This window comes from Peromyscus leucopus, chromosome 15 (assembly GCF_004664715.2).
Source record: "Peromyscus leucopus breed LL Stock chromosome 15, UCI_PerLeu_2.1, whole genome shotgun sequence".
Lineage (NCBI taxonomy): Eukaryota > Metazoa > Chordata > Mammalia > Rodentia > Cricetidae > Peromyscus > Peromyscus leucopus.
The window spans coordinates 45,348,241-45,366,046 of record NC_051076.1 but is presented as its reverse complement, the minus strand read 5'-3'; positions in this window follow the sequence as shown (position 1 = coordinate 45,366,046).

Below are 17,806 nucleotides of genomic sequence, written 5' to 3'. Positions count from 1 at the left end.
ACCACATATGTTCTAAGTGTCTCGAATGATGGACAGGGTGTCTCATTAAATATTTGTTCAGTTGACTTAACCCAGTTGGGCAGTTTTAAAAAAAATAGCAATTCTAAAAACACTTAGTCAATAGTATATTTTTAAATTTTTACTTTATAATTCAACTAGTAAATTAAAATTTTATTCTTGTCATCCTATAGCATGTGGAGAAAAATGAAACCTCATCATGGTTAGCATGTTCCCTCATTAATTGTGAACTCTACACAATTACAGACATCAGGAAGACTGCTTAAAAATATGAAAGCATAGAATAAGTAATGCATTTATGTGATTTCATTCAGATGGCAAAAATATTAACTAAATACAGACTCTAAAGTTGGATATATTTGCTTTATCACAAGATTGTTTTGAGTTCAATGTCATCTTCATGAAAAAGCTAACAAGGGAAATGAGACTAAGATTATAAAAATGACCACAAATTATTTTATTTCCACAAGTATACCCTTTATCAGTTCTACTTGCCAGCTACTCCCAGCAAGAAAGAGGATCTATATCTTCATTTTATGAATCTGGATTTGGGTACAGACTTTGTGTTGCCACTGGGCCACCAGTATTCATTTCAGACACTTCCAACTGGAACCCACAGGTTGCATGCATCCTTGGATAGCTATGGATGTGGCCAAACACATTTGGAGATAACATCAGACTGCAATTTTGAAAGGTTAGAAGTCTGTGTGTGTATGAAAAATACATTTTAATCTTACTTGTTCCTCTCTGATCCCCCTGCCCAGAATTCTAAGAAAACTAAGAGGCAGGTGACAACCTACTCAAAGATAGAACTCCATAAGGAACAGAGACCAGTTGTCCCAACTGAGTCCCATCATTCACAGACACACTTTCCACCCAACACCAATCAGTCAAAACATGGTATTCATGTGAGGGATGCCTCACAATTTTCAGCCAAAGCTCCAAAGGCACAGTCAAGTTAACCCAGAATCATGAATAAATGTGTATGCATAGATGCATATGCATGTGTTAAGTGTGAAGGTCTGACACTGATGTTGAATACTTTTCTCAATCACTCTCCATCTTTTTTTACTTTATACATGAGCAGTGCCTCTGTATCACTCCTGCCCCTCCCTCTCTCCTCCAATTCCCTCCATGCCCCCTCTCACACTCACTTGTTTTCCATACACACAAATATATATATAACCACAAACCTGTGTATGTAACTGTGTTGCTCTGATTGGTTAGTAAATAAAACACTGATTGGCCAGTAGCCAGGCAGAAAGTACAGGTGGGACAGAGAGGAGAATTCTGGGAAGTGAAAGGCTGAGTCAGAGAGACACTGCCAGCTGACCCCATGACAAGCAAAATGTAAGGTACCAGTAAGCCACGAGCCACATGGCAAAGTATAGATTAATAAAAATGGGTTAATTTAAGATATAAAAACAGTTAACAAGAATCCTGAGCTATTAGGCCAAACAGTTTAAATAATATAATTGTCTGTATGTTTGGACTGCCCGGACTTGGCAGGACCCAGAGAAAAAACTCTCAAGCTACATAACTGGAGTCCATTTAGCTTTGCTTTTATATAAACACGTGTCCAGGGATTACCATTTGAAATTGGACAACCTATATAGGAGTTCATTCCTCAAGAAAACTGATTCTCCTTTCTTCAGCAGCCACTGTTCACCTGTAATTCTTAATCTAGGCACAGTATCAGGTAGAATTTTTCCTATGTTTGCATGTCACCTAGTGTGATAATGGTCTTGTTCAGGTAGCCATATTTTTGAGAGTTCATGGATGCATTCTCCCTGTCATGTCTAAGGGCTGGTAGTAGCAGACATCCTGGGTCTTAGGCTCTTAGAAGTGTTCCATTTCCTTTTCTGTAATTTTCCCCGAGTCTTATGTGTAGGTGCTACATTGCAGGTCTATCAGTTGGGCATCCCATAATCACTCTGTGTTTTGACCAGTTATGGGTCTCTGTAATAGTCTGTTTCAAGACAAAGCTTTTTTGATGAAGAGGGAAAAGCTGCACTTACCTACCTATAAGTATTTAGAAATGAGTTAGAAATTATATAGGATTAGGAACCTGGCAGTAGTTGGTTCTCTCCTCAGGTCCATGACCTCTCCAGCCATGGGTAGTCGGCAAGGTTTACAGCACCAGGCACTAATTCCTTCCTGGTATTCCACCCTAAGTCCAATGAAACAGCTGTTAGCTAATACCAAGATCAAAACACCACTATTGCACCTTTGGGGATATCTTGCTGGTCTAGTTATTATTGTTGTTGTAGTTCATAGGCTTTACAGCTAGGCAGGACACTGATTGCTTCCCTCCCTTGGCAACACACAGCACCTTCTGTTACTAGTAGAGCCACGACTCAGGGAAAAGGATTGCAGGTTAGTTCCAGTTTGATTCCTCCAGGTCCTGTGTCCAAAGTGTGTGGTATCTTCAGCAACAGGATCTTTCTTTCAACTTCTGGGAGACAACCAAGGACAACAGAAATCGTCTACATTATTGTGGGAGAGTCTTTTGGATTCCCCTGACCAACAACTCAAGCAGAAGTTTCTCATGCCTGATACTGGGAATTTTGGTAGATAGTCTATGGTTCTTGGAGGGAGATTTATCACCCCAAGTAGTGACACTTCACTCCCAGGTGCCAAGATCTCTTACCTGATGCTGCCTAATGCCTTCCTGCATCCTAAATGAGAATCAGAAAGTCTGGCTGCAAGCTTGCTGTAAAAAACAGCCCATGCTCAAAAGGGTGTGAATAAGGTCCACTTCTCTTATGTGGGCTCTGATTTTGTCTCTTCAGAGCCCCTTCCAAGCTGTCTGGTACTGGGTGTCCTCAGAACAGTTGTCTCTATCCATGGCACTAAATAAATTCATGTCATCAAACAACAATTTATCTCATTACTCACTATGGCTTTAGAAATCTTTCATTTCGGTCTCTACCTCCCCAGTTCTGGGATTACCACAACTGGCCTTTTACATGGATTCTGGGGATCAAACTTGAATCTTAATGTTTGTGTAGCAATCACTGTATGAACTGAGTCGCTAAGGCTGTAGGGTTTCTTGGACTGCCAACCAGCTCGCAAATCAAGACATGGAGACTTACTACCAATTATGAATGCTCAGTCTTAGTTTAGGCTTGTCCCACTAACTCTTACAACTTATTTTAACTTGTTTCTCTTTATCTATGTTTTGTCTCAGAGCTTTTTACCTTTCTTTCTTTCTGTATGTACTACTTCCCTGCTTCCTCCATGTCTGTCTGTATGGCGGCTGCCTGGCTGGCCTCTGGTGGCTTTCTTTCTCCCTCATTTTCTTTCTCAAGCCTAGATTCCTTCTCGTCCTTATTCTCCCTGCCCAACGGTCCTGCCTATCCCTCTACTGCCTAGCTATTGACCATTCAGTGTGTTATTAGCCCAATCAGGTGCCTTAAGCAGACAAGATGAAACTAATGTAACACATCTTTACCTAGTTAAATACAGCATAAACAAATGTAACACATCTTTACCTAGTTAAATAAATGCAGCATAGACAAATGCAACACACCTTTACATAAAGTAATATTCTGCAACATAACCAAATGTAACATCTTTACATAGTTAAAGTAATATTCTATAACACTAGTCTCCATATTGATTTAAATCATTCAATTATGGTATGATTTGTTTGCATGGTAGAAGCTACTGTTGTTTAGCTAATAGCTGTGTATAATGAGGACTGTATGATCAATAATCTTTTATGTTAGAGTTAGAAATAACTAGAAAATTACAACTGTAAATTGGAGAGAATATGACTAAATTTTTATTTTAAATTCTAAGGTTCAATTTATGTATGACTAATCAAAACACCTTTTTTTAAAAAACCTAACCACATTTTAATGGAAAAAATGTTTGTACATAAAAGGCAAAAACTACTGATAATTTGCAAACTTCACACTTCTAAGTTGATATTGTTCAGTGATAAAAATGCTTTGTTTTCAAATAACAAAAATGCATTTGTAAGAGTGGTATTAGGGCCAGCAATGGCTCAATAGGGTAAAGGTGCTTGCCATACAAGCCTGGCAAGCCTAGGTCAATCCCCAGAGCCCAGGAAAAGGATGCTTTTATGAGCTAAAAGATTTTTTTTTTAATTTCCACCACTGTAACACACCAAATAGTAAATTTCAAGTAACTTTCCTTCTTCCATACAGGATATTAGTATGACTGTGTGTGGGAAGTTGTGTAAAGAAGGGCTTCCTGGGATTTTCAGGAAAAGAGCCTTTTCTCTCACTTGTAACCCAAGAGATTGAATCATATGCCTCCCTAAAGATTGAGAGTCTATTGCCCACTGATATATATAGAAATTCTGTTAACTTCCAATTCAGCAAGACTGATAATAAAGAGATGTAGCAAGATGTTAAAACTAAAACTTTGAGATAGAAGATATAATCTATGTATTTAAAATCGTCACCATCTGAATAGTTGATAAAAGTAGCATAAAGCGATTATATCCAGAATCTGCCACTGCCTCATCTTTGGAGATAGCAGGCTGCAGTGCTGTGAGTGAAGCTCTGTAGGAACAGCAGGAAGAGTCAGGGTGTGCTTACTTCCTTCACTCCAACACAGTGAACCTATTTCCAGGAACCACACGGGAAGCTAAAGTGCCTCTAACCAGACAACAGAGATAGTAGCCTAAGCCACAGCTGTGAGATGTTTGTGGGTTATCTAAGGCTTCCTTAAGAGGAAGTAACCTCGGGAGATGGGGAGCTAGGGATGAAGTTTTCCTGGTAGTGGAAGAAGTCATCTCAACAGGCTACCAGGAATAGAGACAATTTCCCAAAGCGTAAGAACTGCAAAAGAGAGACACCCACCAGGAAATCTCCAGTCAATCAAAGATATCCACAAGAAACATCAACCACTTTAAACCTTCACTGGTCTCAAGGAGTATTCCGTCAGCTCTCAAGGGTAACTTGTTCACATAAGAACTTCTATTTCTTTATCATTCCTTCCTCTTAGCTCAAGCATGCAAAGGGACGGGGAGGGACTTGGAGGAAGAACAGAGAAGAAGCCAACCTCTACTCTCCTCAGTGTGTGCTGCCACCCAGCAGGGAAAGGTTTCAGAACATGACACAAAATACAGCTTCAGAGTTTATTTAGCTGTACATTTTATTATCTGAATTAAGACTGCTTTACGAGTTAAATTTAGTATATAGAAAGCAAAAAATGGGTCTAGGCTGAACTTTTCATTTGGAGAAAAAGTACATATAAAAATTGCAACTTGCCAGCATCACAAGCAGGGCTTCTTCCCCAACACACTGATCATGCTAATCACTTTCAGTTTACAGAGTGCTATTATGTAAACACAATCTTTAGAAATTTACATCTGAAGAGTTCCTAAGGGATTATACTAAGCAGTTTTCACTTAGGATAGCACTTCTTAGGGACTTCCCCAAATTTGATATATTGAATTCTTTAATTCTCAATGTATCAGAATATAACTATGAAGAGAATGTTTTAAAAATGTAATTAAGGTAAAGTTAGATCATAATGGTAGACCTCACTTCACTCTGATGGTGTCCATGTAAGGAGAGATGAAGAAGAAGAAGAAGAAGAAGAAGAAGAAGAAGAAGAAGAAGAAGAGGAGGAGGAGGAGGAGGAGGAGGAGGAGGAGGAGGAGGAGGAGGAGGAGGAAGGGAAGGGAAAGGGGAGAGGAAGGGGAAGAAGAAGAAGAAGAAGAGGAGGAGGAGGAGGAGGAAGGGGAAGAAGGGGAGGAAGGGAGGAAGGGGAGGAAGGGGAGGAAGGGGAGAAGGGGAGGAAGGGGAAGAAGGGGAGAAGGGAGAGGAAGGGGAAGAAGGGGAAGAAGGGGAGAGGGAAAGGGAAGAAGGGGAAGGGAAAGGGGAAGGAAGGGAAGGGGTAAGGGGAAAGGGGAAAGGGGAAGGGAAGGGGAGGGGAAGGGAAGGGAAGGGGAAGAAGAAGAGGAGGAGGAGGAGGAGGAGGAAAGAAGAAGAAGAGGAAGAAGAGGAAGAAAAAGAAACAGAAGAAAAGCCTCGTGAAGACAGGGAGAAGATGAACATCTCTAAAACAAGAGAAAAGATCACTTTAAAAACCAATACTGTAGACACCTTGACCTCAGAATTCTAGTCTCCAGATTGAAGAGAAAAAATACATTTCCATTGTTTAAGCTCCAAGATCTGTAATCCTTAGTCATGATGGTCACAGCAAGCATATCCCCACACCATGGGAGGTACAAAGGAGAGAAGGATATAGTCTCCATACATATAGAAAGATGCATATATCTGAACGGCATTTTTGACATTGTGCTTTAATCAAAGGCATCTCCCTTTTCCCCTTTTTATTTAGTATAAAATACAGGCTCAGGCACAGTAATTCTAGTTATCACTGCTGTAGCATGTTTTGTTCTAAGAAAATACTTAAGGGTGTCCAAAGCTTTTGTCAGCAACAAAGTTGCAATTTTTATACATACCTTTTCTCCAGATGAAAAGTGCAGCAGACCTTTTCTGCTTTCTCTTGATTCTACTAAATTCTAGATTCTCAGAAGACAGCTATAGCAATTGCAAATGCTGACCAATTATGTGGGCTACCCATCTAGAATAGCTGCTCTCCAGTGTCTATTAGTACTCCCTATAGAAGCCAGATTAGAGACTGCACTCCTGCCAACTATGAGAAATAAAGTGAAACATTGTGCAGGATTGGGATTGCATGTTTATTAACAATCTTACTACTTTGATTTCAGCTAACATGGTGCATTAGAAGCAAATCCAACTATGATAGAAAAACTTATATCCTTATACTGGCAACATAGTTTATAAGCATTCTTAAATGCAAATAGCTTTTCCTAGCTGTGAAAGGTATAGCTCACCCAAACCAATATAACGGACTGTCTTCATATCCTTCAGCAGGCTAGTTAGTTCATTAACTTGGGAATACTTTTTCCATTTTTATTATTCAAGAGTTTCTATAAGAAGTTTTAGTAAACTCATAGTGTACATGTTGAAACTTGTATAAGGGGAAAAAATCAGTTGCAAATATCTCCCTTTGATAGCTTAAGCTAATTCTAATCAATTTCATTTCCAAGATGTGGCTTAATCAAGAACTTATACCTAAGTATTTGGGTAGATTCATGGCTTCTTTTGAGAGGAAGAGATAACTTTGTGGCACCTTTAGTGATACCAAAATGCAAGGTGATGTGGAACAAGTTACTTGTCAAGTTAAGCTCTCATGTTTTTCAAGATAGAATGGCAATCCCTCTAGTCTAATGGCATCTATTAATGAAATATAATTATTACCAGTAATGTAATGACCCTCAGATATGATACTGTGCACAATGCATGGGAAACTAGCTGTTCTTAGCTGTGTGACTATTCAGAAGTTTTGGTGACATTTTGCTTATCTCTTTTCCTATCTCTAAAGTCTAATAGAATTAATATGTAAGTATACACAAGTACATACAACTGTGCAGAAGATATTTTGCCAAGTAGGGAAGTGAAAAAAGCACCTAAGATGTCTGACACCTTAAGAAGATCCTGTACATTTACAGTAGAATCATTACACAGATCATTCAAATAAATGGGACATAAAGAACCTAGTTTTCATAGCTTGTTAGACTTGGGAGTTTTCATTGAATGCAATCTATTATAAAACCAGATATAAATGATATATTTATATTGAACATATTTGATATGTTCAATCAAATTCTGCTTTAAGATACATTTTGGTGGCACATCCCATAATGCTAGCAATTAGAAGGATAAGATGGGAGGGTCACAAGTTCAACCTTGAAGCCAACCTTACTACTACAGAGAGATCTTATTTCAAAAACAAAAATGCTTTCACTAACCAATGGACAGTATTTTTTAAACACTTATATTTGGTCACCTTTAGGAAGTACATTAAGTATATAGTACATATCTGTTTTTGTTAACTTAAAAAAAATTTTACATCTGTATATGTGTGTACATATACATGCTACACGTGTGTGGGTATCATTGGAGATCAGAGAAGGAGACCAGATCCTCTGGGGCTGGAGTTACAGGTAGTTGTGATATGCCTGAGGTGGGTGCTGGGAATCAAACTTGGGTCCATTGAATTGGCAGCTATGTGCTCTTAACCATTGAGTTTTCTCTCCAGCCCTGCCAGTTATTATTTCAGCTGGTTCAATTTGTGGACATGTAACTTCCCTGAGCCTTTGGACCTTTTACTTGCAATTCCTAGTAGAGATATAAATTAAAAAGCAGTGGGAGAGATTAAAAAGTTCAACATAATGGAAATTTTAACCAGCAAGGCAAAAAAAAGGGGAAGGGGAGAAAATAAAGCCTGGCATGACAGCAGAAGACAATGAACTACACAAAAAATACTAAGACATCAACACAGGCAACCTTACAGGATGAAAACATTGACTATATTTCTACATATACAGGCAGCAAATATATAGATTGAAATTAATAGCATAATTTACAATTGCACAAAGAAAATATACTGTTATAAATCTACAAAGCATAAAATACTGAAGGAAGGAATCCAAATTAAGAGAAGTCATGTACTATATTCATGGATTAGAAGATTGAACACAGTAAAGATGTCAATTCTCCTCAAATTTATTTGTATGTGTCTAACAATTTTTATAATAACTTCAGTATATTTTTTTTTACAAATATGAACACATTTAGGGGGTTGGGAGTAGATATGTATGCACAAGTGTGTGTGCAATAGCTCCCAGGTGTATACATACATAGGCTGGAGTTTATGAGGTATCTTGTCCTATTGCTTACCACTTTATTTTCTTGAGATAAGGTCTCTCACTGAACCAGGAGCAAGGTTAGCAGCCAACAGGCCTCAGGGATCCTCCTTTTCCCCCCCTCCATTGCACTGAGTTACAGGTAAGCAAGAGACCACCAGCAGTTTGTTATGTGGGCTCTGAGCATTGAAACTTAGGCCCTCATGCTTACACAACAAATGCTCTTACCAAAAGAATCATCTCCCCAACCACTTGTGTTTTGAGACAAGGTCTTAATATGTAGCCCATGCCGGCACTGAACTGATAATCTTGCCTCAGCCTCCTGGGTAGTGGGGTTATAAGAATTTGCTACCACATGCCACCCAATTTTATGTGGAATGGCAAAGGAATTAACTAGACAATCTAAATTTGAAAAATACAATAGGAGGAAACATTCAACCCAACAGTATATGTTACCATGGAACTAATCAAGACAATTGTAGGTGGAGGGATAAAGACACAAAATCAATCAAAAAAATGAATAGTAGACCCACAAATAGATCCATAGCTGATTTTTTAATTAAAGTACAAAGGAGGGACTGTGCATACAGAAAAGCTTAGCCTTTTAACAAATGCTATTAAAGCAATTGGGCATTTAAAGGCCAAAAAAAGAAAAGAAAAAAGAACCTCACAAGTTACATAAAAAATATAAAATGAATAAAAAATTTTAAATAAAAATAAAGAATAAATAAAAACGAATTGTAGATTTAAATGTAGAACACATGAGTATTTTAAGAGAAAACCTTGATCCAAAACTAAGTAAGAAAAATCTTTAGAAAGGACAATCTATATAGAAGAAAAACAAAATAAAAAAATAGAGTTCAATACAATGAAAACTTTTGCTTTTTAAATGAAGGAAAAACAAGCTACATATATTACCATGTTAAGTCGAATAAACAATCTGTAAAATATAGCATAGCATGTTTGCTATCAAAAACAGAATCCAAGTGTGCGTGTGTCCCCACAGAAGCTGGACTTTGTGTAACAAAGATGCCTTAAGGCAGTGGTTCTCAACATGTGAGTCATGATTCCTTTGGGGCTAACTGACCCTTGCACAGGGGTCGCCTAAGACCATCACAAAAGCATTTACATTATGATTCCTAGCAGTAGCAAAATTACAGTTATGAAGGAGCAAAAAAATTAATTTTAATGGTTGGGGGTCACCAAAACATGAGGGACTGTAGTAAAGGGTTCACAGCATTAGGAAGGCTGAGAAACACCGTCATAAGGTAACAAAATCATACATACAATCAATCAAATATACTTGCTTACCTACATATTCTTCTACCTGCCTATCCATCCGTCATGAAAGCAGAAAGTGTACTATTTAGAAGAGGAGGACCAGAGGAAGAAAACAGATTAATAGAAGAGTGAACATGAGCCAAGTACAATGATATTCATGTATAAAAATGTAACAAATAAACCCATTTTGTATGAAAATTTTAGAAATTTAAAAATAGCAATACAAACAAAAAGTCAAGCTATATAGCATTGCAAAAATATGTGTAAACTGCAAGTGTGACAAAGGATAGACTGCACAAAACATAAGCAATACTTGATCTGCCCACTAGTCAGGGACCATAAAATAAACATTTAAGCTGAAACTACACAAAACAACCTAATAAACAGCAGAAAGTTTTGTAATTGTTGACTTTTAAATCATTGTCAAAGCTTCCTGTTTTATATATGTATACATATATATAATACATTTGTGCACATACACAAATTTCAAAAGTACTAAAACTAACATTTATTTAGCACAGTGTACTTAGACATTAGAAACTTTGAGAACAAGTGCCTTATCATGACTAAACTACAATACAGAGATCATGTCTTTCCTAAATGGTCACCCTGAGTGTTCGTACTGTCGTCTAAGTTGATCAGCTTCTAACATTTTATGTTGCATTTTAATATTGTGAGATGTCTCTGGGCTCCTTTGTTAACGACCTTTTCCCCAGCTATGTCAAGAAGTTTATGACCATCAAATCACACTAGCTGCATAGCTACTCACCTAAATGCCCCAATGTTAACATTCTTATCAACTATTGACTACAGAATCCCATTTGTGCCTCATTAAAATTTTATTTCACCTTATAAATTACGTTTATGTGCTGTACTTTCATCTTTGTTGGGCAATTCCATTTTTAGGTGATTTGTTTTTATAAAGTGTCATCAGGATTTATTGCCCAAGACTCAGAGGCTACAGAACATGCACTTTGATTTCTACCTTAATAAAAGGTCTATAGCGTTTACCAAAGTTTTGAAAGAAGCAACTGGTCACTGACTATGACACCCACCCATCTGTGCTTACACTTAACTCCATGGACTGGAGTACAAGGTTTGTACTTTATGCAAGCACAACTAATCCACCATATTAACTGAAATTTGAGCTATGTGGATTACCTACACCATGACGGGAAGGGGAAGGCATGCACAGACAGTGGTGTTTAAACAAAGAATTCTCAGAACTCTGGGACTGAAAAAAGTCAAGGTAAAAATAGAAAGAAGACATGAGCAGACATGTTGACAAAAAAGAATATACAAATTAAAAAAAAAAATAGTTCCTAAAGATATGGTCAACAATTTGCATCTACTAAAACATCAAAAAAATATTCATGACAATAACAAAGACTGGCAAGAAATTGGAAATACTCCACCCTTCAGAGAGAAATAGTGAGGATTTAGAGGTCTAGTCACTTTGCAAACTAGCTTCACAGCTTTAAAAAATACTTATACAGCTATCTTACCATTCAGAAACTGCACTCAAGGGCCTGTCTATCAAAGTAAAAATTATGTCCACACATTCTTGTGTTGATGATTGTTCTATGAGCTCTACTTTCCCCCAAACAGAAACAGCTCATGTCCTTCAATAGGTTGAACATCTGAACATACTGTGTCACATTCATACCATTAAGTGCACTCAGAAATTAAGGAAAACTATTGGTACAGAAGTTGGTGAATCTCCAGATTATGGGGGAGGGGGGGAGAAGAGGTCATCTAACAGGCATGGTGTCTAACTGATACAGACTATCATAGAATATAGTTTCAAAATGGCAAAATTATGAAGCAGTCAAACAGATTAGCTGACCATAGGTGTTGGAACATTAGTTGGAATATTAATTAGTAACAGAGGTAGTACAAAGGACTGCTGTGTTGATGTAATATTTCTATATCAGTAGTGTGATACTTACATAAATCTACTCATGATGAAAAGATAAAACTACACAGAACTACACACACTCAAAATGAGGACACAGACTAAAAAAAAATCAAACATAAAAGGTGTAGCAGTACACACTTGTAATCTCAGTACTCAAAGGGGGTGTGGTGGCATAGATAACTAGACAGATCTGAAATTATGTGATTTTTACCTATATATGCATCTAGGTTTTTTTCATTTCATTCTTTCCTTCAAGACGGTGTTTTTATCATATACCATAGCCCAAGCTAGCCCTATATTCCTAGTGATCCTTCCATTTCAGCCTCCTGAGTTCTGGGATTACAGGCTTTAACCACCACAGCTGTATTCTAAAGTAAAACATTTTAAAGAATGACTTCTGGGGCTGGAGAGATGGCTCAGCCGTTAAAGGCTAGGCTCACAACCAAAAATATAAAAAATGACTTCTGACCCCGTGACGCCACTTTCAGGCACTTACCAATGATATACTCATATATACAGCTACACGTATTTCATACACGGATAAAGCATATATAGAGATGTCACTGTACCAGTGACATAACAGCAAACAATTGTACCCATCTAAAATGCTTACATGGTGCTCACACAGCCATAGTGGAAAAGAGTATGTAGCCAGTTAAAAGTTTAGGATAGGTACTAAAGAATATGAATTTTAACAATAACACAACCACCCTATCACTACAAGTTAATGTTATTTAGTGGTTATGATACTCTTCATTGCCAACTGTACTAAGAATTATGAACTTAGAATTAAAGAGCAATTGCAGAGCAGACTACTGAAGAGGAAGACCCACCCCGAAGGTGGGTGGCAACATGGAATATAAAAATAACAGGAAAAGGAAAAACCAGTGCAATGTCAACATCCTCCTCCGTTGTGCCTCTTATCCTTCAGACATGAAGAGTGGGTTCCATCAAGTGTTCCTTCAGCACATGCACATGAGACAAGTATCATGTATCATGGAATGATCCCTCCAAAATGGTGAACTCAAATAATTCTTTTTTATTTCATGTCAGATATTTTGTCACATTGACAAGTAACCAATACAGTGTTACAGGTCTCTAAATCTGAGCAACATACTTCAGGGAGCATGCAAGATGATTCACTGAAGTACTGGGTAGAAGGGACAATAAGATGAGTATTTGTATTTAAATTAAGGTTTATTAATAAATAACAGATATATTGATACAGATGCTGTTACTTGATCTGGATACAAGATGAATTAAGAACAAGCCCTGACAGTGGTGCCCTGACTCCCTCATTTACCAATAATTTACAGACATCTCACAAAACAGTAAAGTAACACAAGAGGATCAGAAGGGGAAATGACAAACAGCCATAGTAATTCAAGAAAATGACACAACTGAACTTTCTCCTAAATTTGCTCTTTGCTAAATTACAAGGTTAAATGTTATGAAAACAGGTAACCAAAAAGTCCAATTTTTTTTTAGAAAACAAGTGCTACCAGAAGAATATTTTGAAAAGGCTTACTGAAATACTTTGGGCTTGTGCTTTTGTGGCTGAAAACCTAGCTTATTACCTAGCAAAAATTTCAAGCTTCACAATGTAACAACTTGGAAATAACTTCTAAAATCTCCAAAACATCAATACAAATTATTTTTTTTTAATATTCCAAAGTGCTTCTGTAAGCTTTAGGTGCTAAAACAAACATTAATCTTCCAAGAAGCCACGCCTTTGTTTTCAGGGGCTACAAAAGCTAGAATATGTTTACTCTCTTCATTCCTACTTCTGGGTTTTGCTAAAATAGCTCAGTACGACAGTGTTATTTTCCATAGAGTAGGGCATATTGACTTGCACATCACACTCATACTACAAATTCTCAGGTACTCTACCATAGGATATTCATTTTGATTAATTTGATATTTTTAAGTTTTAGGGATATGTTCCTCAGATAAAGCTACAACTGGGCACCTCCTACACATTGGAGAGTAACCTTCTGACAAGATAATCTTATCTGAAGAGACTTGGTTACAGTCTTAAGTCTAGAAGTGGGCCTTTCTTCTTCCTTTGTACATTCCTCTTTAGCCTAAAACCCAAAGACCCTTTTCACACAGTTAACGGGTATTTCAAATATTTCAAAAGTAAACTGATCCTCTCAGCTGCTACCAATCGCAAATTCCATACTTAAACAGTCTTGTTCACTCTAGTTGCAGGAATACTTTTTCAATTCTCAAGCAAAAAATAAATAAATAAATGTATGTTGGAATGTTGCTGATTCTATTATCACTTTTCCACCAGTATCATGGGAGCCTAAGCCTTTATTACCTGTATAAATTACTGCAGATCTGGTCTTCTTGGGTTTTACCTGTTTAACTAAACATGGTCTATTCTTTAACCAGTCAGTGACTCTTAAATCACTTTGAGTCATTATCACTCCTCTCAAATATTCTGCAACAGCTTCTGCACTAAACCAAGAAAAGTCCCAGCCAATGGTCTTCCTTGGTCCATGAGACATTACAGAAGCTTGTTTCCTACTGCATCCACTACCTCATTAGCCCAGTGGCCTCCTTGTCAGTTCTCTAAAGAGTAACTATGACCCTAACTCTTCCTAGTTTGAGTGCTTTCTTCCTATATAGTCACAAAGCTAACTGCTTTACCTACTGCATAAATGTCATTTTATTTGCCTCTGGCCATCCATATAAAATGGTAAATTTGGGCCAAGGATGTAGCTCAGTGGCAAATCACTTGCCTAAAGTGTACTGGGTTTGATTCTTTGTGCTGTAAAATGGTTAAACTCTGCCACGTTTTTACAAAATAGTATTTCCTCTGCTTCATTTTTCTCGTGTATCATTTGTTAGTATAGAAAACAGTTGTTTACTGTCTATCTCTTCACTCCCAGGGAGAGTGTGGCTAATGTTTTTGTTCATTAACACAGTTCTTGTCACTGGCACAAATCAAACAATTAAAAAAAAATATCCAAATGAAAAAGAACTATATTTTCTCCCAGTGTTGCCTGGAATCAAAATTCTTTCAACTACTGGAATTTTTCTCTAGTATTTACAAGTTGTGCCCAATGCAACTTGCTTTTACTGGCTCTTCTTAGCCACACTCAATATTTTCTATTTATTTCTTGGAAGTTATGACCTTCATATCTTTCGAGTTTTTGCCTTCTTAGTAAATTATTAATCTGGTACCAATTTTGACCACTCCTTTCTTTGCTACTATTTTCATGGTTTTATTTTGCTTTATAAAAAGTATAGTCTATAAATTGTCTCAGATAACATTTGAAAATTCAAATTGTCCTTCATCTAACCAACAAGGCCTTTTCATTACTCCTGAGTGTTCTCACTATAGAGGATATTTCCTATCACTTGTATACTTTCCTTTGTCTACTGGTCCCAACTTTGGCACAAATCATACTATGAAATATTCTGATCAGCAATGATCATGAACTCAATTACCTTTATTCTGAGGGCTGATGAAACTCAATTACCTCTATTTCTGTGGGTTGATGGCTTATTAATCAGCAAGTTGCCAACTCAAACATAAGGAAATCTCTATTTTCCCCACTAAAGATTTGCCCTTTCCAAACTTAATGAAACTGAGCTCACCATGAGACCCAGAAAGAACACTTGAAGGTAATGTCTTTGGCAGCACAATTGTGGACAATACCACTTTCTAATTCCATGATCTTTGAAAGAAAGGCTCAAGAGTTTAGCGTCCACTCTATATTCTGGTAGATAAAACACACTGTAAACACTAATTGTCCTGTCTTAGTGCCACAGCCACTTATCTAGTGATTAAGAAAGATCACAGGAAGAGAAAAAGGGAAGCGAGTTACAAGTACAAGCCTTTTCTCCCAGACCACCACCGGTGTTTAAGACAAAAGATAACCAACATGTCCTGAAAGATCTAACTACAGGATAACAAGATGAATGTACAAGAGAATAGTTTGGCAAATCCTGCAACAGTTAAGTTGTAGAGAAATACAAGTCACTAATGATCAAGAGGACACTAGACTGATAGGAAGAAAAGATGCTGAAATGTATATTCAAGGCTTAAGCCATACAGTATTATGAAGTCCATGGCTTCTGTTCCCTCTATCAAGAAAAGATAAGGTCACTTCTGGGTGAAGACAATGGAATAATACTGGATTGCAGCTGCATAATCAAGGAATTGATGGGAAAGTGAGGAAGGATTGGAAGAAAAAAATTAGCCACCAAAAACATAAGGCATACCACCTCATGCTAACAAAGAAAGAGACACAGAAAAGACTCAAAATAGCATTTAACTAACCTCATTGTAGGAAAAGAAAGTTGGTAACATCTTAACAGGTCTTATTCCAAGTCTAGAACAAATTGAGGAAACAGGCAGCTCAGATAAGTCAAAGAAAAATTCTCCATAATATAAAGTCCTTTCCTACCATCAGTATATTCAGGGATGTCTTTTTTCTAGCACCCAGAAGTCAGCTCACAACTTGTCAAGTTAGTCTTTGTAAGAGATGCTTTAAAAAAATGACCTCTTGAATTTACACATCCCACTCAATCTCCCCTTCTCATCTCTCAAGCTCAAATTGAGTGAAGCTTTTAGTGTACAAGAACCTTCTCAACTCTACCAGCTCTTCTCCATGACTTATTGTATAACTTGGATTCCACCTGCTGTCAACACATACCATCACCTAGCAAATGTCCCCAACTCCCTGGCCTACTTCTACTTCCACCAAAAATATTATAAATAAATAAATGAATGAATGAATAAATAAACAAATAAATAATAAAATAACAAACAAATAAATAGATAAAGTGGCTCTGGTTCTCTACACTTCACTTGCAGTTGGCAGTTAAATGTTTCTGGAGAAAAATCACATCAGAGATCTGCCTAACTCCCAAATTCCATTCTGCTTATTTCTTTTTAAAGATTCTCAAATAATTTCTTTTTCTTCAAAGTTCAATGTCAACTTGCTTTATCCTTAAACTACTTTAAAGCTCAGTTATTTTATCCATGGCTCTAAATTTGTTTCTGTAATGCGTTATTCATTACAAAATAAAAATACATTACCTAAGAAAACAAAACATTTCTAAACTGTTTTACAGTGGAAACCACCATAAATACTAATGATGCTAAATTGTGCTAAAACAACTTAATGAGCCATGATGAGGCTCACTTTTATATCTTTCAGTGATTGCAGAGTACTGATAAAAACTTTCAAACCGCTTCATTTCAAAGAACGTTTATATTATCAGCCAACTTAAAAATGAAAAACAGATGCTGCCATCACATTTAGTCTTAACACTGTTAACTCTAGAAAGGCAGTTCTCTAAGAATACATGAACTTGTTTTACCACAGTGAATGACCTGGTATGTTCTCTCCAAGAAATTTGTTGACAAAGGAAGCAGAGTCCAATAAAATTACCAAAATGTAGTAAAGGAATCTCTCAGATGTCTTCAGCTTCAGTGTGACCTCAGCTCTATATACATTAGTTCAGTATTCTTTGGATAAAGATGAAATATAAACTATAAATACAGGTGACTACTAGACGGACTATAGAGCTACCTGATTAGGTTTTCTATGGTTATTTTTAAAAACTGCTATAAAGTCTTCCAATTCACACAAAATGCCAATCACTATGCAATTAAACAAAAAAGGAACTTATTTTAGAAAATGAGAAAGAAAAAAGCTTACCTGGCAACGTGCTATTAACATGCACATCTCTGAGTCTTAAAAAAAAAAAAACTAACAGAACATCCACTTTCTGTTTTAGTTCACAGACATGGACCTAAGAGCAGATGATTGAAGGGAATAGAAGAATAAAGTTCATATTTATTGAGTGCTTGTGGAGAGAATGAAAATTAAATTTGGATATGGCCCATT